Genomic DNA, 21,250 nt, shown 5'->3' on the forward strand with positions numbered 1-21,250 from the left:
ACACAGGCAAATGGGACTGGTTTAGGTTGGGAAACATGGTCAGCCTGGACATGTGGGTCAAAAGGTCTGTCTCTGTGCTGTATGACTCTGACTATGTAGTGTCACCAAGGCCCTGGACAGTTTCAGCGAGGCACCCCTGCTCCTGTACTCGAATCCTGTCACTATGAAGGCCACTGAAGCATTTGTCTTCTTCACCAACCCTTTATACTCTTCCTTTAAGATAAATGCCATCAAAACATTTGCCTTTTATTTGTACCTGTCCACTACATATAGTTATTTCTGTACATAGCCAGCAAAATCATCCTACATATGTCTTTAATCAACAATTCCACTTTGTAATCTTGGTTGATGTTTTGCCAATATCTTTGGTGACTTATTTCTGCTCTTGGAAAGTGGTACAAAATGAATATTTTTCCTTTTTCCTCAGGCTCTGCTCTACCAGCAGTACCTGGCAAACAGCTAACAACAGTGGATTTTTCATCAGTTCTGAGCTGGTGATATTGGGACAAGCAAGACACTTACTGTTCCTGGTTTTGAGTCCTCTCTGTGACCCAGGTTATGTTCAATGGCTTGCATTTATAAAGCGTCTTTGATGCAATCCAACATCCCAAGGACTTTCAGGAAGTTAGCAAACATCAAGCTAGACAGGTGAGTAATTGCTTTGTGAAATGTGTTCAGCTTTAAAGAGCAAGAGAAGGAACTCTGAGAAATAGGAAGATGAGTAGGCCATTCTGCCCCTCAGGCATGGTCCACTTATAAAATTATGACTAATCTGATTATGCCCTTAACTGCACTCCAGTTTTCCCATAACCCTTGACTTTCTTGTTGATCAAAAAATTACCTAACTCAACAATGTATGTATTCAATGACCGAGTTGCCACTGCTCTCAGTTGGAGAATTCCAGTAATTTGTGGCAGTCTGAAAGAGGAAATTCCTCATTATCCCTGCCTTAAGTGGGAGAATCACTATGCCCCTTGATTCTAGATATCCCAAGAAGAGAAACATTCTCTCACTATCTACACTGTCAAGCTCCCAGAATCTCATTTTTCACCTCTCATTCTTCCAAACTCCAATAAGCCAAAGCTTAACCTGGTCAGCCTTTTTAAGACAAACTTGTCATTCCCAGTGATTGAGGTAGAGAGGGTTTGAGTGTAAAATACCTGGGTAGCTGAAGGTATCTGAAACATTGGAGCTTCAGAATCCTACAGGACCATTCATGTGGATGTAGTGTCTCTGGAACCTGCTTGTCCCATGGGGTCTTGTGCACCCCACCCTCCACAACCCTTCTAGAATATGTGCTTGACTCTTCTAAAGATCCTTTAATGGTCCTTTTGGACAAATTTAAAATAAAAATTCTGTACATTCTGGAAATCCGAATTAGAAACAGAGAACGTTGAAACTATTCAGATCAGACAGCATCTGTGAAGAGAAAAACAGGGTTAATGTTTCAGTTTCTGATGAATAATCCAGAATTGGGAAGGGTTAGAGATATGACAGGTTAAATAGAGACAAGGGAAGAGGAACAGGAAGAACAAAAGAGAAGGTCTATAATAGGAAAGGTGGGAGAAATTAAATATCGAATGATGGGTGCAAGACTGAAGCGGGTGTTAATGCTAGGAAGAGGGATGTAGATGGTTCTGCCTTTCCTATTTGCTTGTCCTCTCGACCAATCTTCTGTCCCTTTAGTTGACTCATTTCCACAATTTCTTGCGGTGCACTCCTACTTCCTGTAGATGCTCCCTTTATTCTTTCCATTCCTCCAATTCCCTCCCTCTGAACTTGTTAAAGCTTGCAGCATTCTTTACTTGTTCCAGTTCTGATAATAACTTCATTGGCTTGAAATATTAGCTGTTTCTTTGCACACAGATGCTGCCTGACCTGTTGAATATTTGCACCATTTTCTGTTTTTCCTTCCAGTATCTGGTGTCCTCTATAACCTTGAATCATACATTGAGGTTGAAAATCCAAGAAAATTGCAGTAGCAGGTTGAGGAAAGTAGCATGTGAGTAGGAAACTGTTCGATACAGTAAGATAAATGCTGAATGGATGCAAGATGTAGCACTGGAGAGGAATCAAGGAAAGGAAGCACAAATAACTATGCCTTGGCTCAACTGACATCAGTAATATCTTACAACTGTAGGCCCCAGTCAAAAGAATTTATACACAGAATTGTGAAGTGACAGCCTGATCAATTATATAGAATTGGTGCTGTGTGTCGGGTAAAGTTGTTAAAGGTGTACACGGGCTGTACACGGGCTGAAATTGGTGGGTGGGGCAGTGTAGGAGAAGTTAGAGTGGTGGCCAAATGGGCAAGTTGCATAGAACAGGTGGAGCTAGATGGATAAATGCAATTGGTGAATGGATGCTGAGTGGAGTAGAATGATGTCTGTGTTAGTGGTTTTCATTGGCAGGGTACTGGATGGTAGAGTAGTGGTGGCTGGGATAGAGTAGGTGATGAGTGGCTCATCAGAGGGAGGGTATGTGGCTGCAGTAGAGGTTTTGATGTATTGGGTTTCATTGTACGTTAAAATGAAAAATTTTAACCAGTGCAGAAAATAATTAAGTTAACATTTTCTTAAATGGTCAAGTGGAAGTATTTGTACCTTGTTTCAGAATTAATGAATAAGTGCCACATCTTGTAATGAAAGCAGTCACACTACAAACAGGACTAAGCACATGTGCTGAACTTTCCCCACAGTGACCATGAATTGTGACTGTTTTGTTCTGATTATAATTAACATTGTGACTCACAAAGTTGCTGAATTGACAGATCTGAACATGGACGTATTGTCTGTTTAACCGAATGGACAAGCACATTTTGATGTCTGTTTCTAATTTTGCTACAAGACCAAACATCATGGGCATGCATCTGACTCAGAACTGATAACATCGAAGCTTTATTCACAGCTCTCTGATCACTGCCTTTGGGAGAGAGCAGGCAAATAAATGTTAAAATAAAGGTTTAACTGAGGAATATGATACAACATGCTTTGGTCATTAAAAAAAATTAAACAAGCCATCAAATTATTGACAGGTATCTTTCGTTCATCACTGAATACTTTAGTTGAATATTTATGGAGGCTGATTTTTCAAAAAAAAAAATCACTGGTCTGAATCATGCTGTATTTATTAATCGCCTTTTATTGAGCTTAAACATGGCTCAGTGCAATTAGTCTGCAACAGCGTAGTCCTCATATTGCTTGGGTAAATGCATATCAACTAACAGACTGTTCTAGAATAATCGTTAGAAGGCTGCGACATTTGACTGTACCCAGCTGAGTGAGACAGTATGACCAAATTAATACCTCCCATTTTCTTCATCGCTACTGTGAATTTCAGCAGTGACGCACATGGTTAAGCAAAATTCTCCCTTGTGAATGTTCCATTCTACTTGTATCTTTAAAAAATTATCATGGAAATAGCTACGAAGTTGCCATAGCTTCTAGTGAAAGAATGCCAAAGGGACACTGTGCTGCTTGATTCCACTGATGCTGTGAACATTTCTGGAGCAGATCCCACAGTGTGCTGCTAAATTAATAGAATACAGAACTAAAAATAACACAGTGAAATTCACATGAAGTGCCCTCACTGCTGGTTTGCTGCAGAAGTTATGTGATGATGGCTCCAAGTGTGTTTCCTCTCAGTGACCCTTTTAAGTAGTGTTTCAACAATAAAAACTTGCATTTATATAGTACCTTTAATGTCATAAAACCTCCTTAAGGCATTTCACAGGTGTGTTATCAAGCAAAATTTGACACATAAGGAGCCATTAGGACAGATAATGAAATGTTTGGATAAAGAATTAGATCCAAAGAGCTTCTTAAAGGAGGAGAGAGGGCATTAGAGGGATTTAGGTACTTTGCAGCTGAAGGCATGTCTGCCATTAATGGTGGAACAATGAAAATTGGCAATGCACAAGATGCCAGAATTGGAGGATTGCACAAATTTGATGATTATAAGGCTGGTGGAGATTTATAAAACTACAGAGGTGGTAAGGGCATGGAAGATTCAAAATTGACAATGAGAATAAAAGTAAAGAAATTGCTGCATCTCTTCAGTGAATGGGAAGAGTAGAAGTGGTGAAAAGTTGGTAGTGGTTAATCAGGGTTTCAAGGGATGATGATGGCAATGTGCTTCTGGGTACAAAGGTACTGAGAAGGATGGGCCATAGCTGAAATCATGATCAAGAAGACAGCGTTTTTTTGTACCTGCCAAGAGACTGACATATTTGAAATCTATTGAAGGGTGGGACTGGGTTGGACAGATTTATGATCATGAGTGTTGCCAACTTTAGTTGGACATTTTTCATCACATAATCTGCCCCTGCCCATACAATGCCACCTCTGTTCATCTAATAGTGTCAATTGGAAGGAATTTACCTGCTTAATTGAAAAACTGCATACAGTCCTTTTCCTTCCCATCTCTAATTCAAATAAAAGCATAGACAGAAAATGGGGAAAAAAATCCGTTGTTTAAATTCCCCACTGATGCTCTCCTGGGTTGTTTTATCACAATCGAAAAATCTCATATAATGCTGGAGGCCATTCAGCCCACTGTATTCCAGATGGCCCTTTGGAAGAATTATGCAATTGGTCTCAGACCCATTGACACACCCACACACCCCACTTCTTCCCTAAGCCACACTTGTTTCATCCCCTGCATTTGCAGCCCTAAAAATTTTACCATGTTGAATGAGACATCACTCCTGCCTGAAGCCAGGAAGACTACAAGGGCATCCTATGGAAACAGAGATAAAGTGCTGGTGAAACTCAGTAAGTCTGGCAGCACCTGTGGAGAGAGAAACAGAGTTAGCATTTGGAGTCCGATACGACTCTCCATATATTGATCTGATTCTTCATTGTGGAAAGAGAGTGTTGGCTTTCTGCAGTCTGACTCTGAAGCAACGGTCCAGAGACTATTGCAATGGAGTTTTGCTGATGTCCCTTTAAATTTCTACTTGGAGGTGAGCTCCTGAAAAGCCAAATCCACCCTGTAGAAAGTGGTTTGCCAGTTGTGCATCTTTCTGAATCTCACTGTGAACCTAAAGTATTCAGAGAAATGAAAGTGTTTGGATGCTGAAGAAGCTGGGCAGCACATGAGGAGGAGGACACCTACCTGACATTACCAGTATCCAAGGATTTACTGGAGCCTGTGTTTATCAGCGAGGTAATTAAAGAAGCTTTGTAATGACTGGATGATTAGCCAATTTTACCAATACACAGCAAGGATGGCTCGCCCTGTAGCAGTGTGGTTGCTCTGCATTGAATTCATTTTTGGGATCATTCTAGGCTAGCATAAGTGAATTAACAAACATTTGTTAGTTATCACTGTCTATATTCGCACATAGCAAGCACCAAACTCCTGATAATGTAGGCCAACATCTACGTTGAGCTTCCTCTGGAGGTTAGCGATGTTCAGACTAGTGATTTTGCATTCTGTTGCTCATTGGGTATTTTTCATGTTACGTGGATTGATTGGTGGGATTCTTCTTGGCAGGCCACTCCCACTTTTCGAACAGGAAGAGTTCATCAATTACTAGTCAGTATGCAACGTTTGCTTTCGTATCAGTGATTTTCAGACACTCAGGCAGCTTTCACGATATGTTCATCTACTGCTCATTGTTCAGATTAAAGGATGGTAGGCCATTTCAACAATTTCTACCACTGCCTTTACTAACTCCTTTATGTCAAGTTAGCACATCCTGAGGGAAGGAACACAGTGCCTCTGCCTTCACAAGGACTCTGACAGAGAACAAGATAATCAGTAGATAATGGTGTTGGTTGAGATGTAGATATTGGCTCAGGAACCTGGGGATAACTCAAGTCTCCTTTGAAATAGTGGGATCTTTTACATCCAGCTGGGAAGCCAGATTGAGGCCTTGCTTTAATATCTCATCCAAAAGACTGCACTGGAGCATTAATCGAGATTTTTCTGCCCAAGTCTCTGGAAAGGTTTGAACCTACAGCCATCTCACATGTATGCTACCCATTGACATGAAATGTAGTATTTTGCGTTTTTATGCACTTTTGAAAGAGAAAATCATCACAAGCATTTCACCAAGGTGTAATGTTGTGGACACTGAGCTGGTGAAGATTAGGAGGAGTTATCAAAAATTAGTCAGCAGTGAGTTATTAGCAGGCCTTAAAATTAGAGAAGCAGACAAGTTTGGGGAACAAATTCCACAGTGTGGAATCTTGGCAGCTGAATATATCACCAGTCATAGTAAATAGAGAGATGATGCAAGAGGCTGGAGCCTTAAGACCAAAGAGTTGTGGAGATGTGAAATAGTGTGATGGTGATTTGTAGATCTGGAGAGATAAAGAGTTAAGGCCACAGAGGGAATTAAAAACCATTTCACAAATTCTGTTCTGCACCATTAGAAAGTTAATGTAGACGATGACCACATGTGTCCTGGTATGACAGGATACAGGCATCAGAGTTTTGGATTAGCTAGAATTAAACCAACTGTATAGACAATATGAAGTTGGCCAGAAGAGCATTAGGGTAATTAAACTCAGTGTGTAACAGGCATGAGGCTTTCAACAGCTTCAGGCTAAGGCAAATGTTATTCTGCAGATAGATGAATGTGCTCTTTGTACCACAGAAGTCAAGGAGTTGAACAGAACCCTTTATATTCACCATCATTAGTGCTTGTTCTAATTCATTAGTAATGAAGCTACACCATTTAGTCATCAATATATTATTACCAATATTACCTTGTATCTATTACCAACAACTCTTATTAATAATGGCACTTGTATTTTCATTACCAAAAATATAAGCCATATTCACTACCATTAATACTGACCCCATGTATATCGTTAATAATATTTGCTATATATCTATAAATATTTGTACTAATATTTACAAATACTAATGCAAATATATTACAGCTCACCACCATCTTCTCAGAGCACCAAGGGTTAGGCAACATGCTGGCCTAGCCAGTGATGCCCATATCTCATTAATGAATAAAACAAAAGTTAGTTATGCAAAGCCAATTGTTAGCAATGGATTTATCACCAATTTTCACATGCACTACTGTTAATGGTTCCCCTTTATTATTCATACTAACCCTACATCAATTAATGTTAATGCTGGTCATATATTTACTATTTATGTCCATTTATGATTGCTTTATACTTAGTACCAATAATGCTAATCCTCTATGAAAAGACAATAGTGCTAATTTCATATTTGTTAACATGACTGCTGGACCAAATCTTTGCTACAAGTAAACTATTTCTGTATTATTACCAGTAATATTAATTTTATATTCACTATGAATAAACCTAAATCCATATTCAGTATCATTAATGAAAGCTGTACAATCATTAGCATTGACATTATTTCTATGTTAATTACTACTAATGTTTTCCCTATATCCATTAGCAATAGTGTTATTGCTATTATCAATACAATTATAAATAACCAGCTCCATGTTCGCCATCAATAATTCTATTCTTCCATTTTTAACCACTAATACTGGCTTTATACTAGTCTCTTTATTGGGCAGTTGTATTCAATATTAAAGCAAACCCATTATTAGTATGAACATTTACAATATAGTAAGAATAATGCTGGATCTAAATGGATTGTGAATAATATTCTCACTATAGTACTATGCATAAATTTACTATAATTACGGCCAACCTCATGTTTATTACTATTAACATGTGCCTTCTATTTATGAATTAATAAAAGCTTTATATTTATTCATAATACTAACATTTGAACAATAATGCTGGACTTAAAATCATTACCAATGAACCCAATCCACATTATTTACCATTAAACTAATCCAACATTATTCAAGACAGTGCAAGTCCAATTTTCACCATCATTAACACTAGCACTATATTCATTATTATCAGCGATGTTTCAATATTAATATTAGTCCTTTATTTATTGCGGTAGCCTTATCCTAATTAGTAATAATGCCACTAGCCATATTTACTGCAATACTTATGCTACTTAATTGTACTGGTACAATGCTAACTGAGAGATTCACCTGCATTTTTTTTTTTACTTTGTGTCCCTTTTATATCAGTAATTGATCACTCACTGTTTCCTGCTCTCTTGGCTGAATGAAGAAATTGATTGATAGTGAGATAGCAATTCTAAACCAGAATGAAGAGCCAAAGTCCAGACAGTTTGGAATTAAAGCATGTCTTTTGGCCTAATATTCTTCTTGGACATTACATATGTGCGTTACCTTGTTCCAGATGTGGAAATTAGGAAGCACAGAAGGATACTACATATATTCGATAAAAAAAAGAAAAAAATGAAAATGCATTTTTATAGCTTCTTTCTTGACCTCAGTATATCACAAAATGCTTTATATCCAATGCAGCAATTACCGATATGCGGTCCCTGTTGTAATGGAGGGAATGCGGCAACCTATTTGTGCACAGTATGCTCCCATCAGCAGCTGTAAGATATGCATTCTTGATGCTGAGCAATAAGCAATGGCCAACACACCGGGACGAATTCCTTTATGCCAGCAAATGGAAGCATTGAAGATAATTGCAGTGCCATTCAGGAGTGCTGCTATCTGTTAGCATGTTAGAGATGGCAAACCTGTAACATGTAGACTTTGTTAGAGACTCGCCTTTAAATCATTACAAACGAGGAGTAGCTTCTTTCTTAAGTAGACTGCCAGCTGCTGATGATTGCATTTGTTAGAGAAAAAAAGAAAAACAGAATAGGAAACCGACAGGTATCTGCTGCTGGCTGCGATTTGACTTCCTCCTGCTACACCCATTTTCAGTTGGAACTCAGAAGATGTACGATACAGGCAAGAATCACACCAGCCAAGCTTGATAAATGTCTCCAGTGGTGCAGTCATTTCACTTGCAATGCGTAATTATTTTTGTTACCTGTTGTCTGCACTTGTCAGACGATGCGAGGAAAACAGTCTTGTTGAATTATGGGAAGGGAGAGTGGGGAAAAGGACTTCTAATGAAGGGGAACACACCCAAAATCGTTAGCCCATCTTTTCTCTTTACAGATGCTGACTGGCCCTCTATGTATTTCCAGCATTTTCTGCAATAATGCAGAAGGAGGACAGGCAAATGTCTGCAGAATCTCACGCTGAATTGATGATCCATAGGAAACATTTCTGAATTCGTTCATTTATGATCTACATGTATAATTACAATTGCTCATCCATTTTTTGAGGCCAACCATTTTATCATTCGACTACTATGTACTATTTAAAGGATGTGACATTTAATGTTAGCAGAGCATTAATTCAAACATAATGTGGCTGTTTTTTGAAAACAGAACCCTTTATAATTCAGAATGAATAAAACTTAAATTTGCTTTGGAGATTGTGAATAATATCAGCATTATATGAATAAGAACAGATTCACGACGTGGTGATTAGATGAGGGCAGAAGTGTGTGAGAAAAGTAAAAGAAAATTATTTTAGAAATAATTCAACAGAGTGAAAACTGCATTTTAATCCAAAATCTTTTTTAAAAAATTACTGAACAGAATTTCTTTGCGGGCTTACAGCAAGTTTTATTTTATAGAAGCTCACCTGCATGTTCTTCAGTATTTTCTTGCCAGCATCTTCTGATATCAGGATAGTGCATGTAGCTTTGTCTGCTGAATCGGGTGAGTTTGCTACACCCTGTACTGTGATCAGAGTGACACATGGAGCATTTTATAATCTGCTGGCCTGCACCATGTACAGTGATGGCAGGGGGGGAATCAGCACACTGAGAGTACAACCAATGCACGTTAACCAGCTGTACATCACCCTCTCTGTTAAGTGGTTTTGATCTGAAGTCACTTCATAAGCAACCTGATTAGAATCATTCGCCTCCCCCATTTAAAAAAAAACCAACATGATACAGCAAAAAGGGAGGACTTGTAAATTGATTTTTGAAATTTTCCAGAAATTTACCCCTCCCTTTCCCAGGAAATGCAGGGTTAGATTTTTAGTCATACCAGTTCCCATCAGTAATAAAATGTTTGGAGGACTATTATATATGGGAAATAACAACGCCATCACAGGGTGTGTGTGTGTGTCATTTCAGGAATTAAACCATTTGCAACTATAACCTCTGTTAAAAGGAGAACACTGAGCATGCAGTGTGTGCAGTTCTGGTCTCCATTATTACAAACAAGAAATAAAGGCATTGGTGAAAGTGCAAAAAAAGATTTATTGGGGAGAGACCAAAGTTGATAGATTAGAACAATTTGGAAAGATTGATCTGGCTAGGACTCTTTTTTCCCTTAGAAAAGGGAAGGTTGAGCTGTGACCTGATGGTGGTCTCCAGGATCATGAAAGAGTTTTATAGGATAGTCATGTGGGGGAGGGGAACCAGAACTAGGGAACATAAATATAAAACAGTCACTAATATATCTGGTAGGAAATTGTGGAGAAATCTCTTTACCCAGAATGGTGAGAATGTGCCATCACAGGGATTGGTTGTGGCAAATAGCATGGATCGATTTAAGGGAAACCTAGATTACTCATGACTGATAAAGGAATAGAAGGATATGCTGATGTGGTGGGATGGATAAGGTGAGAGGAGGCTCATGTGAAGTGAAGGCCTCAGCGTAGTTATTTTGAACCTCATGACCTGTTTCTACACTGTACAAACTATGCAGCTCTGTCTTTTTGTGGTGATGCCTTGGAAGATCCGCTTCAAAGATACCAAGAGAGTGCCATCAAGGTGTAAATTGTATGTGAAAATGGTGGTGTTATTTAACATTTTTGTTATCCCCAGATGCGTTAATTTACAGACCGTAGCAAAGTAGGACACTTGATGGACAACTTTTCTGCTGATTTGTGCAGCACCATGGTATATGAAAATCAGTACAAGCAGTTCCTAGGTGATATTTTACTGAGGAGTCATGCCATCCTCCACATTAGTTTATTTTCCAGCATAAGGGTGTCTGGAGAGCCTGGATACATGGACAAGCAGTCTGATGACACAGAGGCAAAAAAGGGATCAAGAGGTGTAAAGCCAAGTGTCTAAACGGAAAAGGCTTTGAAAATCTGAAGCGCAAAGAGACATGCAAGTTCTATTTCAAGATTCTCTTAAGCTTAACATGCAGGTTCAGTTGGCGGTTAGGAAGGCAAATGTTGTGTTGGCATTCATTTCAAGAGGGCTAGAAAACAAAAGTAGAGACATACTTCTGAGGCTGTATAAGGCTCTGGTCAGACTGCATTTGGAATATTGCAAACTGTTTTGGGCCCCATATCTAAAGAAAGATGACCTGGTGTTGGAGGAGGTCCACAGAAAATTTACAAGGATGAAGGGCTTGTCATATGAGGTGTGGTTGAGGACTCTGAGTGAACTCGATGGAGTTTAGAAGGATGAGCAGCGAATCTGACTGAAACTTACAGGATACTAAGAGGCCTGGGTAAAGTGGATGTGGAGAAGATGTTTCCACTAGTAAGAGAAACTGGGACCTTTGGGCACAGCCTCAGGGTGAAGAGATGATGCATAAATTGGAAATTGTTTGGGGTGAGGAGACAGAAAATCAGGATGCAGTACCCTGATTGGACAAATGTGATAACTGTGAAGAAAAGTTTCAAAAGAGACTGAGATAGATTAAATAAGTGGGAAAATGTGGATGAAAGAGTTCTAAATTGTTGTCATATCCCGAGAACAACTTCCAAGGAGAAATAGTTGGAGTATGGGGAGATAGCAGCATAGTGATAATGTCACTAGATTAATAATCTATAGGTTTAGACCAGTGCTCCTAGGACAAGGATTGAAATTCCACCACAAGAAGTTTGGACTTTTGAAAAAGATTTTTCTAGGATCTAGAGGAAAAGAAACACCACATGCCCACATTCCTCCTTCTCTATCACTATAGGACACATCTGCTGGTTGGGTGTAGGATGCAACTAACTGTCTTTCCACCACTGGAAACCTTTGGCATTTTCAGCTCACCAAAAAATTGTCAGTGAAGCTTAAGATTGAAGGTTTGGGAATGGGCCGCCACTGAATGTCTCTTCCAGGGTCAGGTTCTATATGCCATCTGATGAGACTCCATAAGATCATAAGATTTAGGAGCAGAATTAGACCATTCAGCCCAATGAGTCTGCTCCATCATGGCTGATATGTTTCTCAACCCCATTCTCTGCCTTATCTCTGTAACCCTTACAATCAAGAACCTTTCTATGTCTTAAATACACTCAATGACTTGGCCTCCACAACCTTCTACTCTAAAATTGTTGAACTGCAGGGTGTCCAATTGGAAACTGAGATGCTGTTCTTCCAGCTTGCGCTGAACCTCACTGGAGCACTGTAGTAGGCCCAAGATAGAAGTGTTGGCAAGGGAACACAGTGGTGTATTGAAGTGGCTGGAAATGGGGGGGTCATTTTTTACCAATAGAATGTAGATGTTCCACAAAGCAGTCATCCAGTCTGTGTTTAATTTCGCCATTCTAGAGGAGGCCATATTGTGAGGAGCAAATATAGTATACCTGACTGAGTGAAGTGTAGGTAACTTGCTTCTTCACCTAGAAGGTGTGGCCGGAGTTTTGGCTATAGTGAAGAGGGAGGAGGTAAACAGGAAAGAATCACACCTTTTGCAATGACATGGGAAGATGTTGTGGGCGTGTGGGGAGATTTTGGGATTGTAGCAGGAGTGGACCAGGGTGTGTCAAAGCAAACAGTCCCTGCAGAAGGCTGACAAGAGGGACAAGAAATAGGTGTCTGGCAGTAGCATCTCACTGGAGGTGGCAGAAGTAGTGACTTATGATCCATTAAATGTGGATTCTGGTGAGTTGGAAGGTGAGAACCAGAAAGACCCTATTATGGGAGGGAAGAGAAGGGTTGAGAGCAGCGAATGGAAAACTATGCTACCACACTTTTCCTAAGCCATCTTCATGTCAAATGTTTCTGGAAATTAATCACAATAATATATGATTCATTTCAGGAGTGATAGTATGTCTTAATATATGTACTGTCCAATGAATATCATTGGAAAATGGATTAAATTTCCTGATTAGTAACTCCTGCTGTTGTTTAACATTTTGATCTCCTGGTCCTTCTTGGAACATAACAGAGGCAATTCAAGTCTGGTGTCAAAAAGCTCTCTGCTAAAAAGCAGTTGATCATTGACAATGTCAAATCTGAGATTGCTAGAATTTTGTTAGGCAAGGGGGAAGTAAAGCAGGAAAAGTGAAATTAAGAGACAGATCAGCCATGATCCAATTCAACGATGGTATAAGCTCAGGGAGTGGACCTTCTATCTATGCAGAATGGTGTCCTGGAAGATGAAAGGATCACAATAGCTATTTTGGAGCTGCAACAATGATATTATACACTGCATCAACTGAGCCTTGTGTTCATATGAGCACAAGCTCACACCTTTAAAGACTTTTCACTAAAGTCATACCTCTCTGCAATTCAGCAAAGGAAAATCCAATTTTCTAATCCTGAGGAAAGGTGGTCCACAATGGACTTAGGATACAAGTCATTGGGGTAGATCATCAATGGAGTATTGTGTACATTCTGGACATCACACTGTAGGAAGTGTAGGAATCTACAACAAACATGGTCTGTAACCTGATCTTTTTATCATATTAAATCAAATCTTGACAGTCTCGAAGCAGTAGTCATGCAGAGAAATAAATGCAATTACTGTGTTTCTCTTTTGAACATGTATGTAATTTTATCAAACTATTTGTTCTAATCTCAACACAAATTGTGAAGAAAAGCTCTCTAGTCACATACAGAGTCCTAGATGATTTATTGCTTCCAGATTGCCAATCTGTTTGTCATTAACTGCTCAACTTAACCCCACTGTCCTTTTTTTTATATGAGGATGATCTTGGCTTTTTGGTTTTACAATGGGCAACAAAAGAAGTCAATTGGTATGAATCGCACACTTAAATTTGAAAAGAATTAAACATCTTAATTGCATATTGGCACCCACTTGTAACAGGATTGAGAAGGGGAGGGCATATATCTAAAGTAATTTGCAAAAGAAGCAAACCTGATGTGAGGATAAACTTTTCACAGTGAGTAGTTGGGGTTTGGAATGCAATGCCTGTAGGTGTATTGGAGGCAGCTACAATCAAGACATTCAAGAGAGCATTAAATGATATTTAAATAGAATTCTGGGTTCCCGAAAAAGGCACTAAGTCATGATGCTCATACAGAGAGCTGGTGCAGATATGATGGGCTGAATGTCCACTTCTGTGACATTACATAATGGAGCATCCCGAATGTCTACAATTGAATCATTTCATGATTTCTACCTAGATAAGCATTCAGAAGTTAAATATGATTAAACTAATCTTAATCCTATGAATATCTGTTTACTTATAGGTAGTTGTCAAGACCTTGGCACACAGCATATTTACCAGAATGCTTCCAGGTAAAAGTGACTTCATCGTAGTTGGCTGAATGGCTTCTTCCTGTGCTGTACAATTCTGTGATTCTGTTGATTGAGGCCCATGATGAGAGTTGACTTTGGCAGTGAGCAGGGACTCGATAATATGGCATTTCAATGTTAGAACATATGGGGTGACCTCTTCACAGCAGCCAAGGTAACAGGAGGCAGATACGCCTTGGACAGTTCACTGAAATTAGCAAGTTACCCAGACACTGCCACTTTACCCTTGCTGTGCAAAACACGATCTATAACTTACTACTGCATGCAGGAGGTTCAGCAACATTCTTTAAACCCTTCAGCAATGTTCCCTTACTGTTGAATGCACAGAGAAACAGTAGAAAAGGCAACTGATGGATATTTAATGACCTGCTTCACTAAGGAATCTTGAGTTAATTGCATATGCTGGTAGTTTATATCTCCAATCACTTTTGTCCTACATGGGAAACAGCTTTGACTGAAGGCAAGACAGTAACCATCTCAACACTCTAAGGCTCCTACAGCACATTAGTCAGCAATTTCTTAAGCAGAATCTCCCAAATCTGTAACCTCCACAATTCTAGAAAATCAAAGGCAGCAAGCACAAGGAAGAAGAGGAGGAGAGCATTAAGAGAGGTTGTTCTCGGTGGAATGTTTGTGACAATCAAGGGATATGTACTGAGTGATCTGAGGCTAATTGCTGCACAAATGAACAACAGAATGGGTCTCAAAGGCAGCCACAGCCAGTGGCTGTGAGTTACCCGATATCAGGCACCTAAGTTGAACTTACTACTAACAGGGGACTTAGATGATAGGATTCAAACAAACATTGACTTTAATCAGCTAACATAAGATGTGGCTACAGACATCAGTGCTGTACAAATTATTGCCGAATTACTCCACCTGAATTGACAGTGAGAAGAGACGTGGATTACAAGTGGTTGGGTTTAGGAGCCTGTCTATTCTGGAATCTCTACTGTCATTCTGCTAGTCTTTCTCTTCTTCCTTTGCAAAGTGAAGAACTGGAGAGACTCAGATTCTAAGCCTCAGTCTGCCAATACAAACATTATAAAAGTACAAGAAATAATAATTTAGAAATGAAAACAAACACGGTAGTACAGAACTAGAGCTGAAAAGAGTACCATCATGACATGGACTGCACCAGTTCAGGAAGGCACGCACCTTCTCCAGGGCAATTAAGGATGGGTAATATTGCTGGCTGAGCCAACAGCATAAAAAGTTTTTTTAAAAAGTAAATGTCTTGCACTGATCAAGACAAATGCAAGCATTTCAAACAGTCATAATGATTTATACTACAGGAGAAAAGGGTTGGCTCATCGACTCTCATTGGCTGAGGAATTGCTATTGGAGTAAGCAGCATGGAACTAGCATGGAACTACAGGCTCCCCAAGTTTCCAGATTATTCAGAAAAGGCCTAAGGCTTAAAAATTTGCCTTTGGTAGTCTGAATGCATTTGTATGTATTTCTCTTTTAGCAAGGGGAAATAAACCATGTCGTGAACTTCATTGATTATCTTAAATTATTTGTTAGTGTAGCTATAAGCGCACTCAGTTGTTCAATTTGTGCGACCAATCATGGAATCACATCGAACACTAGGTGTTTTTTGGGTTTTACCAGCAAGGGCGATTTGTTTACTTTGCCAATTACAAATTTGAAAATATTTCAGTATTACCATTTGAAATTGCTGTTCGTGGCATTTTAAAATGCATTGAAAACTCCCCTGTCAGGCTTTGTCTGTGGCAAAATCGGTAGTGATTGTAATGAGGTCAGCCAGGTGGACCTCATAGAATATGAGTTCCATGACTGGGGCTGTTAATCTGAACGAATCAGGGAGCTCTAGCTGGCAGATAAAAGCAGGAACGTCAGAATCACTGATACTCTGAGCGCTGGATCAGTGTCAAGGACATTCCATGTGTAAATAAAGGGTGACTTGGTGATAGGATACTGGTCTTCGTGGAGTTATTTCAGTGATGATGACAGCAAAGCACACTCCTAAAAAAATTCACTCGCAACAGCCTTTAAGTTGGGGTAAGCATTTCTGGCATTGTGCCATTATTTGAGAAGCTTGACTCATTCAATCCTGCCATCGAAGACTGGGCCCAGTATGTAGAAAGAATGTGCTTTTTTGCCAGACAAATGATACTGAGGCAGATGAAAATCAAGGAATAATTCTCTTGACAGCTTGTGGACCTGCAGTTTTTTTCGGATGTTAGGTCCTTAAATTTCCCTGAGGCACCAGATACTACAACCTTCCAAGAGTTGACAGATTTAGTCAAGAAATATAACAACCCCAAGCCTACACCAATTCTGAGTCACTATCGTTTTCACTCTGCAATTCATGAATCAGGACAATCCATATAGGGATTTTTTACTGGGTTAAGAGGCATCAGACTTTGGTATAACCCTTAGTGAAATGCTGAGAGACTGCTTAGTATGTGGGATTAATGATGTAACCATGGCAAAAAAGCCTACTACCTGAAGCCCAACTGGACTTCAAACAGGCACTACAACTGGCTTTATCATTGGAAAATGCAGCAAGTGGAGCCTATGGGTTGCATGGTATTCTGATGGAAGTGGACACTCTCGCCAATCCAACTGAGCTTGGGAAACACCACTTGAGTGAAGGCAATTACATAGCCTTGCTTAGGATATATCCTGAACAGGGGGACTCTAGGTCAGCCCACAGCAAAACCCTAAAACAAAGCCAAGCCTCAGCCAAATAGTTAAAATTTTCTTCAGGATCCAGGCTGGCAAGCCATTATCATTGCTGCCTCTATGTGGACTCAAGACAGCAAAAGCGTCCCACTAGACCTAAACTGAGTAAGAGAAATCATAGGACGATATCCAGGAGAGTGCACACCCTGGAAAGTCCACCTACATCTGGTTTGAAATAGTTAAATTTGGAACAGCAACATCCAAATCAGAATCAATCAAAATAAACATCTGGTTAAATGGTCATCTGGTTCTAATGGAGGTGAATATCAGTATAGCCAATTCAATGATCACAGAACCAACCATTAACAAAATAATGTGAGAATTTCTGTCTGATAGCCAGGATTGAATGCAGACATAGCCTTATTGGTGGGGCAGTGTCCAGAGTGCCAACAAGGACAAAAAGTACTGCCTGCAGCTCCCATACATTCTTGGGAATTGTCAGGTAAACTCTGGATTCGGTTATATGTCGACTATTAGGAGCTCAATGTTCTCAGTCATTGTGGATGCCCACTCAGAGTGGCTGGACATACGTAGAGTTCATTCACCAAATACAATAATACAATATCCTTTTATTGTCACATGTACCCCACTATAGGAGTACAGTGAAAAACTTTTACAATGTCAACCTTCTTATAAAGACATCTTAGGTACAAGAACCCAGGTACTATTCTTGGATACAGCAGAGGGATAAAAGTAGTTGCTTAATTACATAATTGAAAATAAGTTAAAAATAGGAATATATTAAGAGATATATTACAGTGTTCTAAGGGATGATGATAGAAAAATTGTTTGCATTTTTTGCAATACACAGACTCCTGGTAGTGTTGGTCACAGGTAACAGGCCATCGTTTACCAGCAGGGATGTTCAGTATTTGCTAAAGTCAAATGGTATTCGATATACAAGGACAGCTTCATACCATCTATCACCCAATGGTCTGATGAAAAGAGCAGTCTAAACTTTGAAGGCAGGCTTACAGAGACAGCCTACAGCTTCACTAGATATCAAACTGTCCTTGTTCCTATTTGATTATAGGACCACCCCTCATACAACTGCAGGGATATCTCCAGCAGAGGTGATAATGGCGAGAAGATTCCACACAAGGTTAAATCTGATCTTCCCCTACCTGGGGATGGAGAGTGAAATGGCATCAGGAACGTCAATGCTGGACACAAGATTCAACCAAGCAAGGGAGACAGTTTACTTAAGGGGATGAAGTTTGGTGTAGGAACCACAGAAATGGCCCTGCATACATAAGAGGCATAGTTGGCATGAGGTCAGGTGCACTGACATATAAAGTTCAGGTAGGTGCAACAGTCCTGAACAAGCATGTGGACGACATGAAAGCTGCAAATTCACAAATTGGTTGGGAGCAAAATGTGCTCAGCTCCTCGGAACAGTCAGAAAGACTGGTGGAACGCTGAATTCTCCCTCTCCTTCAAGCATTGAAGAAATCTCGGAAACTGAGATGGATGCAGTAATGTTGCCATCTCAATTCCTTTGTCTCCTGAAGAAGAGAATGAATTTCTTCCAAGATGCTCCAGGCACAAGAGGCAAGCTAATGTGCATTACATTCCGCCCGTATCTGAGGCAGAGTCGAACAAACCTGAGCTGGTGCTAAAACACCCCAGGAGAAACTACAAGGAAAAGAACTTGCCTGTGTCCTCAGCCTCAGAGGGCGAAGGATGTAATCATTGTAACAAGGTCAATCAGGTGAACCTCATAGAATATGAGTTCCCTGATTGGCACTGTTAATCTGGTCCAATCAGGGAGCCCTGGCCGACAGACAAAAACAGGAATGTCAGACATCTTGATACTCTGAGCTGGCTCTGAGCAAGCTGGGTCAGTGTGAAGGACTTTCCATGTGTAATTAAAGGGTGACTTGGTGACGGGTTACGGGTCTCTGTGGAGTTATTTCAAAATCCTTTTTAAGTGTCACTAGTTATCTGTAGTACAATATGTGTAGACAGCACAATGATAGGCAATTTTACTGTTATTTGTCAAATGATGTTAGTCGACATGATGCCTTCATTGCACATTTTTGGTGTAAATTTTCATGCAGTACACCACCATTCCTAACCGGCATCTGTCTGACCATACATTCTCCTGAAGTCACAGTGATACAATTAGTCACTGCCTGAAAGATTCAGAGCTTTAGCAAAAGTATCAATTGCAGAGAATGATCAAGTATTTATCTGATTCACTTTAGGCACTTATTGTTCTGAGACCTGTGATGATCAATCTATTGTCATCAACATGTGAAAAGTTGTGGCCATAATTTTCCCCATGTGCGCTCACTATGTGTGAGGTAACTTGCCAAAGATGACCAAGAGCTCAGTAAATCTGCTCTTGACTTTTGTTTAATTGGTGGTGCTGTGGAAACAAATAGACAATATTTCTCCTTTTGATGTTGGAGATCTGCCTGTCCTGCTGCCAGTACAGTAAATATGGGCCTGTCTGAAGCAATGCCCAGAAGTACCAGTCTCAGTGAAGTTACTGACTGAATTAGCAGTCAGCTCAGTTCTGAGCTATTCAGGAGGATATTATTTCATGTCAGAAGCTCACTAGGTACACTTCCTATATGGACACTTATTATGAGGCTCATCACCCTCTACAAGGTAGTGTTTAAAACACTACACACACTGACTGCAACCTTCAGCATAAAGTTTCATTGTGCCAGAGCCAAAAGGCACACTGCTCCTGCAGTTGGAAGTGGTAGTTGGAAGATGTAGATGGCCAAATCCCAAGTGCGAGGCGCTCACAGCCCTCACTTTCAACTGGCAAGTACCCTAGCACACTCCACTCCAAAATTGTCAGCTGTGACTCAATAAGTTGCACTCTTACTGTAAAGTCAGAAACCCATGGATTCAAACATTGATTATTCAGATTCATGACTAGCTGTTCAACAACAACATAACAATCCAGGCTGATATTGATCCAAGGGAGTTCTGCAGTCTGATGTACATTCTTTTGGATGAGATGCTAAACTGTAACGTTATCTGTCCCTAGGTAGATGTAAAAGATGACACGCATGGGATTTCCCAGAGGCCTGGTACTCAACCCGGAACTCCATCAACAAACGTGGAAATAGACCCCATCTACCAACCGCTACAAAGCAGAACCAGAAATGAGGCTAACCATCAGATCAGACTGGACCCACATAAATAACAAGTGGGACAAACCAACAGCGCATCATCGGAGGCACACTGATGATATTACCTAATATGATGACGAAATGTCTGCAAACCAGTCTATTAGATCAGTGAACAAATCAACAACCTCATCCACAACCCGAGCTACAAGTCTTCTCAAAAACTTTAAATCCTCTGGCACTAATTGAAGGCACCAAAGGAGTTCAGTCTGAGATCAATACTTTCCTTCAGCCAAAATTGCCATAAATAGATTATTCTAATTATTCTCAATTTGCTCAGTGTGAAATATTGCCACGTGCAAATCGGCTACCACATTTGCTACTTTACTACTGTATTTCATTAACTGTGAAATGCTTGAGGACTTCATGTGGTTGTGAAAGATGCTATAGAATTGCAATTCTTTTATTAGAAGGAAAACCATACAGAGCCTCAAGCCCATTCATGACTGATCTGTACCAAATTAATTTATCAATCTTGGTCCACCGCCTTTAATATTATTGGGCAATAAAAATGTATCAACCTCAGTTTTGAAATTGTCAATTGACACCCAGATGCTACAGCTTTTTGGCAGAGAGAGTTTCAGATTTCCATTTGCCTTTGTGTGCTTCCTGACATCACCTCAGAAAGGTCCAGCTCTCATATTAATGTAATGCCACTTCATTTGAATCCCAGCAGTAGAGAAATTTATTTCTCTGCTTTTGAGTAGAATTAGGAACTATAAATGTGTTCAGAGAGCTGCCATTTTTGACATGATGGAACATGCCATCCTGTTAAATACTCTGTGCCCTATTCAAATCCTTTCTACAAGCAATATATTGGAGGTGTTAGGTCTTCTAATCGTTGTGTTTGTCAAATATGGATACCTGGGGGCCCCATACATATAATTACCTAGTTTACACTACAAAAACAGGCCTTTCATCCAACTGGTTAATGCTGATGTTAATGCTCGATACAAGCTTCCTCTCAACACTACTTCATTTCACTATATCAGCAATATATTTGGTACAGTCTGTAC

General features: G+C 39.8%; 1 long non-coding RNA gene across 1 annotated transcript; it reads left to right on the top strand.

Moving 5' to 3' along the window:
* The first annotated feature begins 439 nt into the window (after positions 1-439).
* LOC125483014 lies at positions 440-20,312 on the top strand. Its single transcript, XR_007262010.1, has 3 exons — positions 440-648; positions 14,307-14,355; positions 20,093-20,312. It is a non-coding gene; the product is annotated as an uncharacterized LOC125483014 (long non-coding RNA).
* The last annotated feature ends 938 nt before the right edge of the window (positions 20,313-21,250 follow it).

The sequence above is a fragment of the Rhincodon typus genome, chromosome 4 (genome assembly GCF_021869965.1).
Source record: "Rhincodon typus isolate 14 chromosome 4, sRhiTyp1.1, whole genome shotgun sequence".
NCBI lineage: Eukaryota > Metazoa > Chordata > Chondrichthyes > Orectolobiformes > Rhincodontidae > Rhincodon > Rhincodon typus.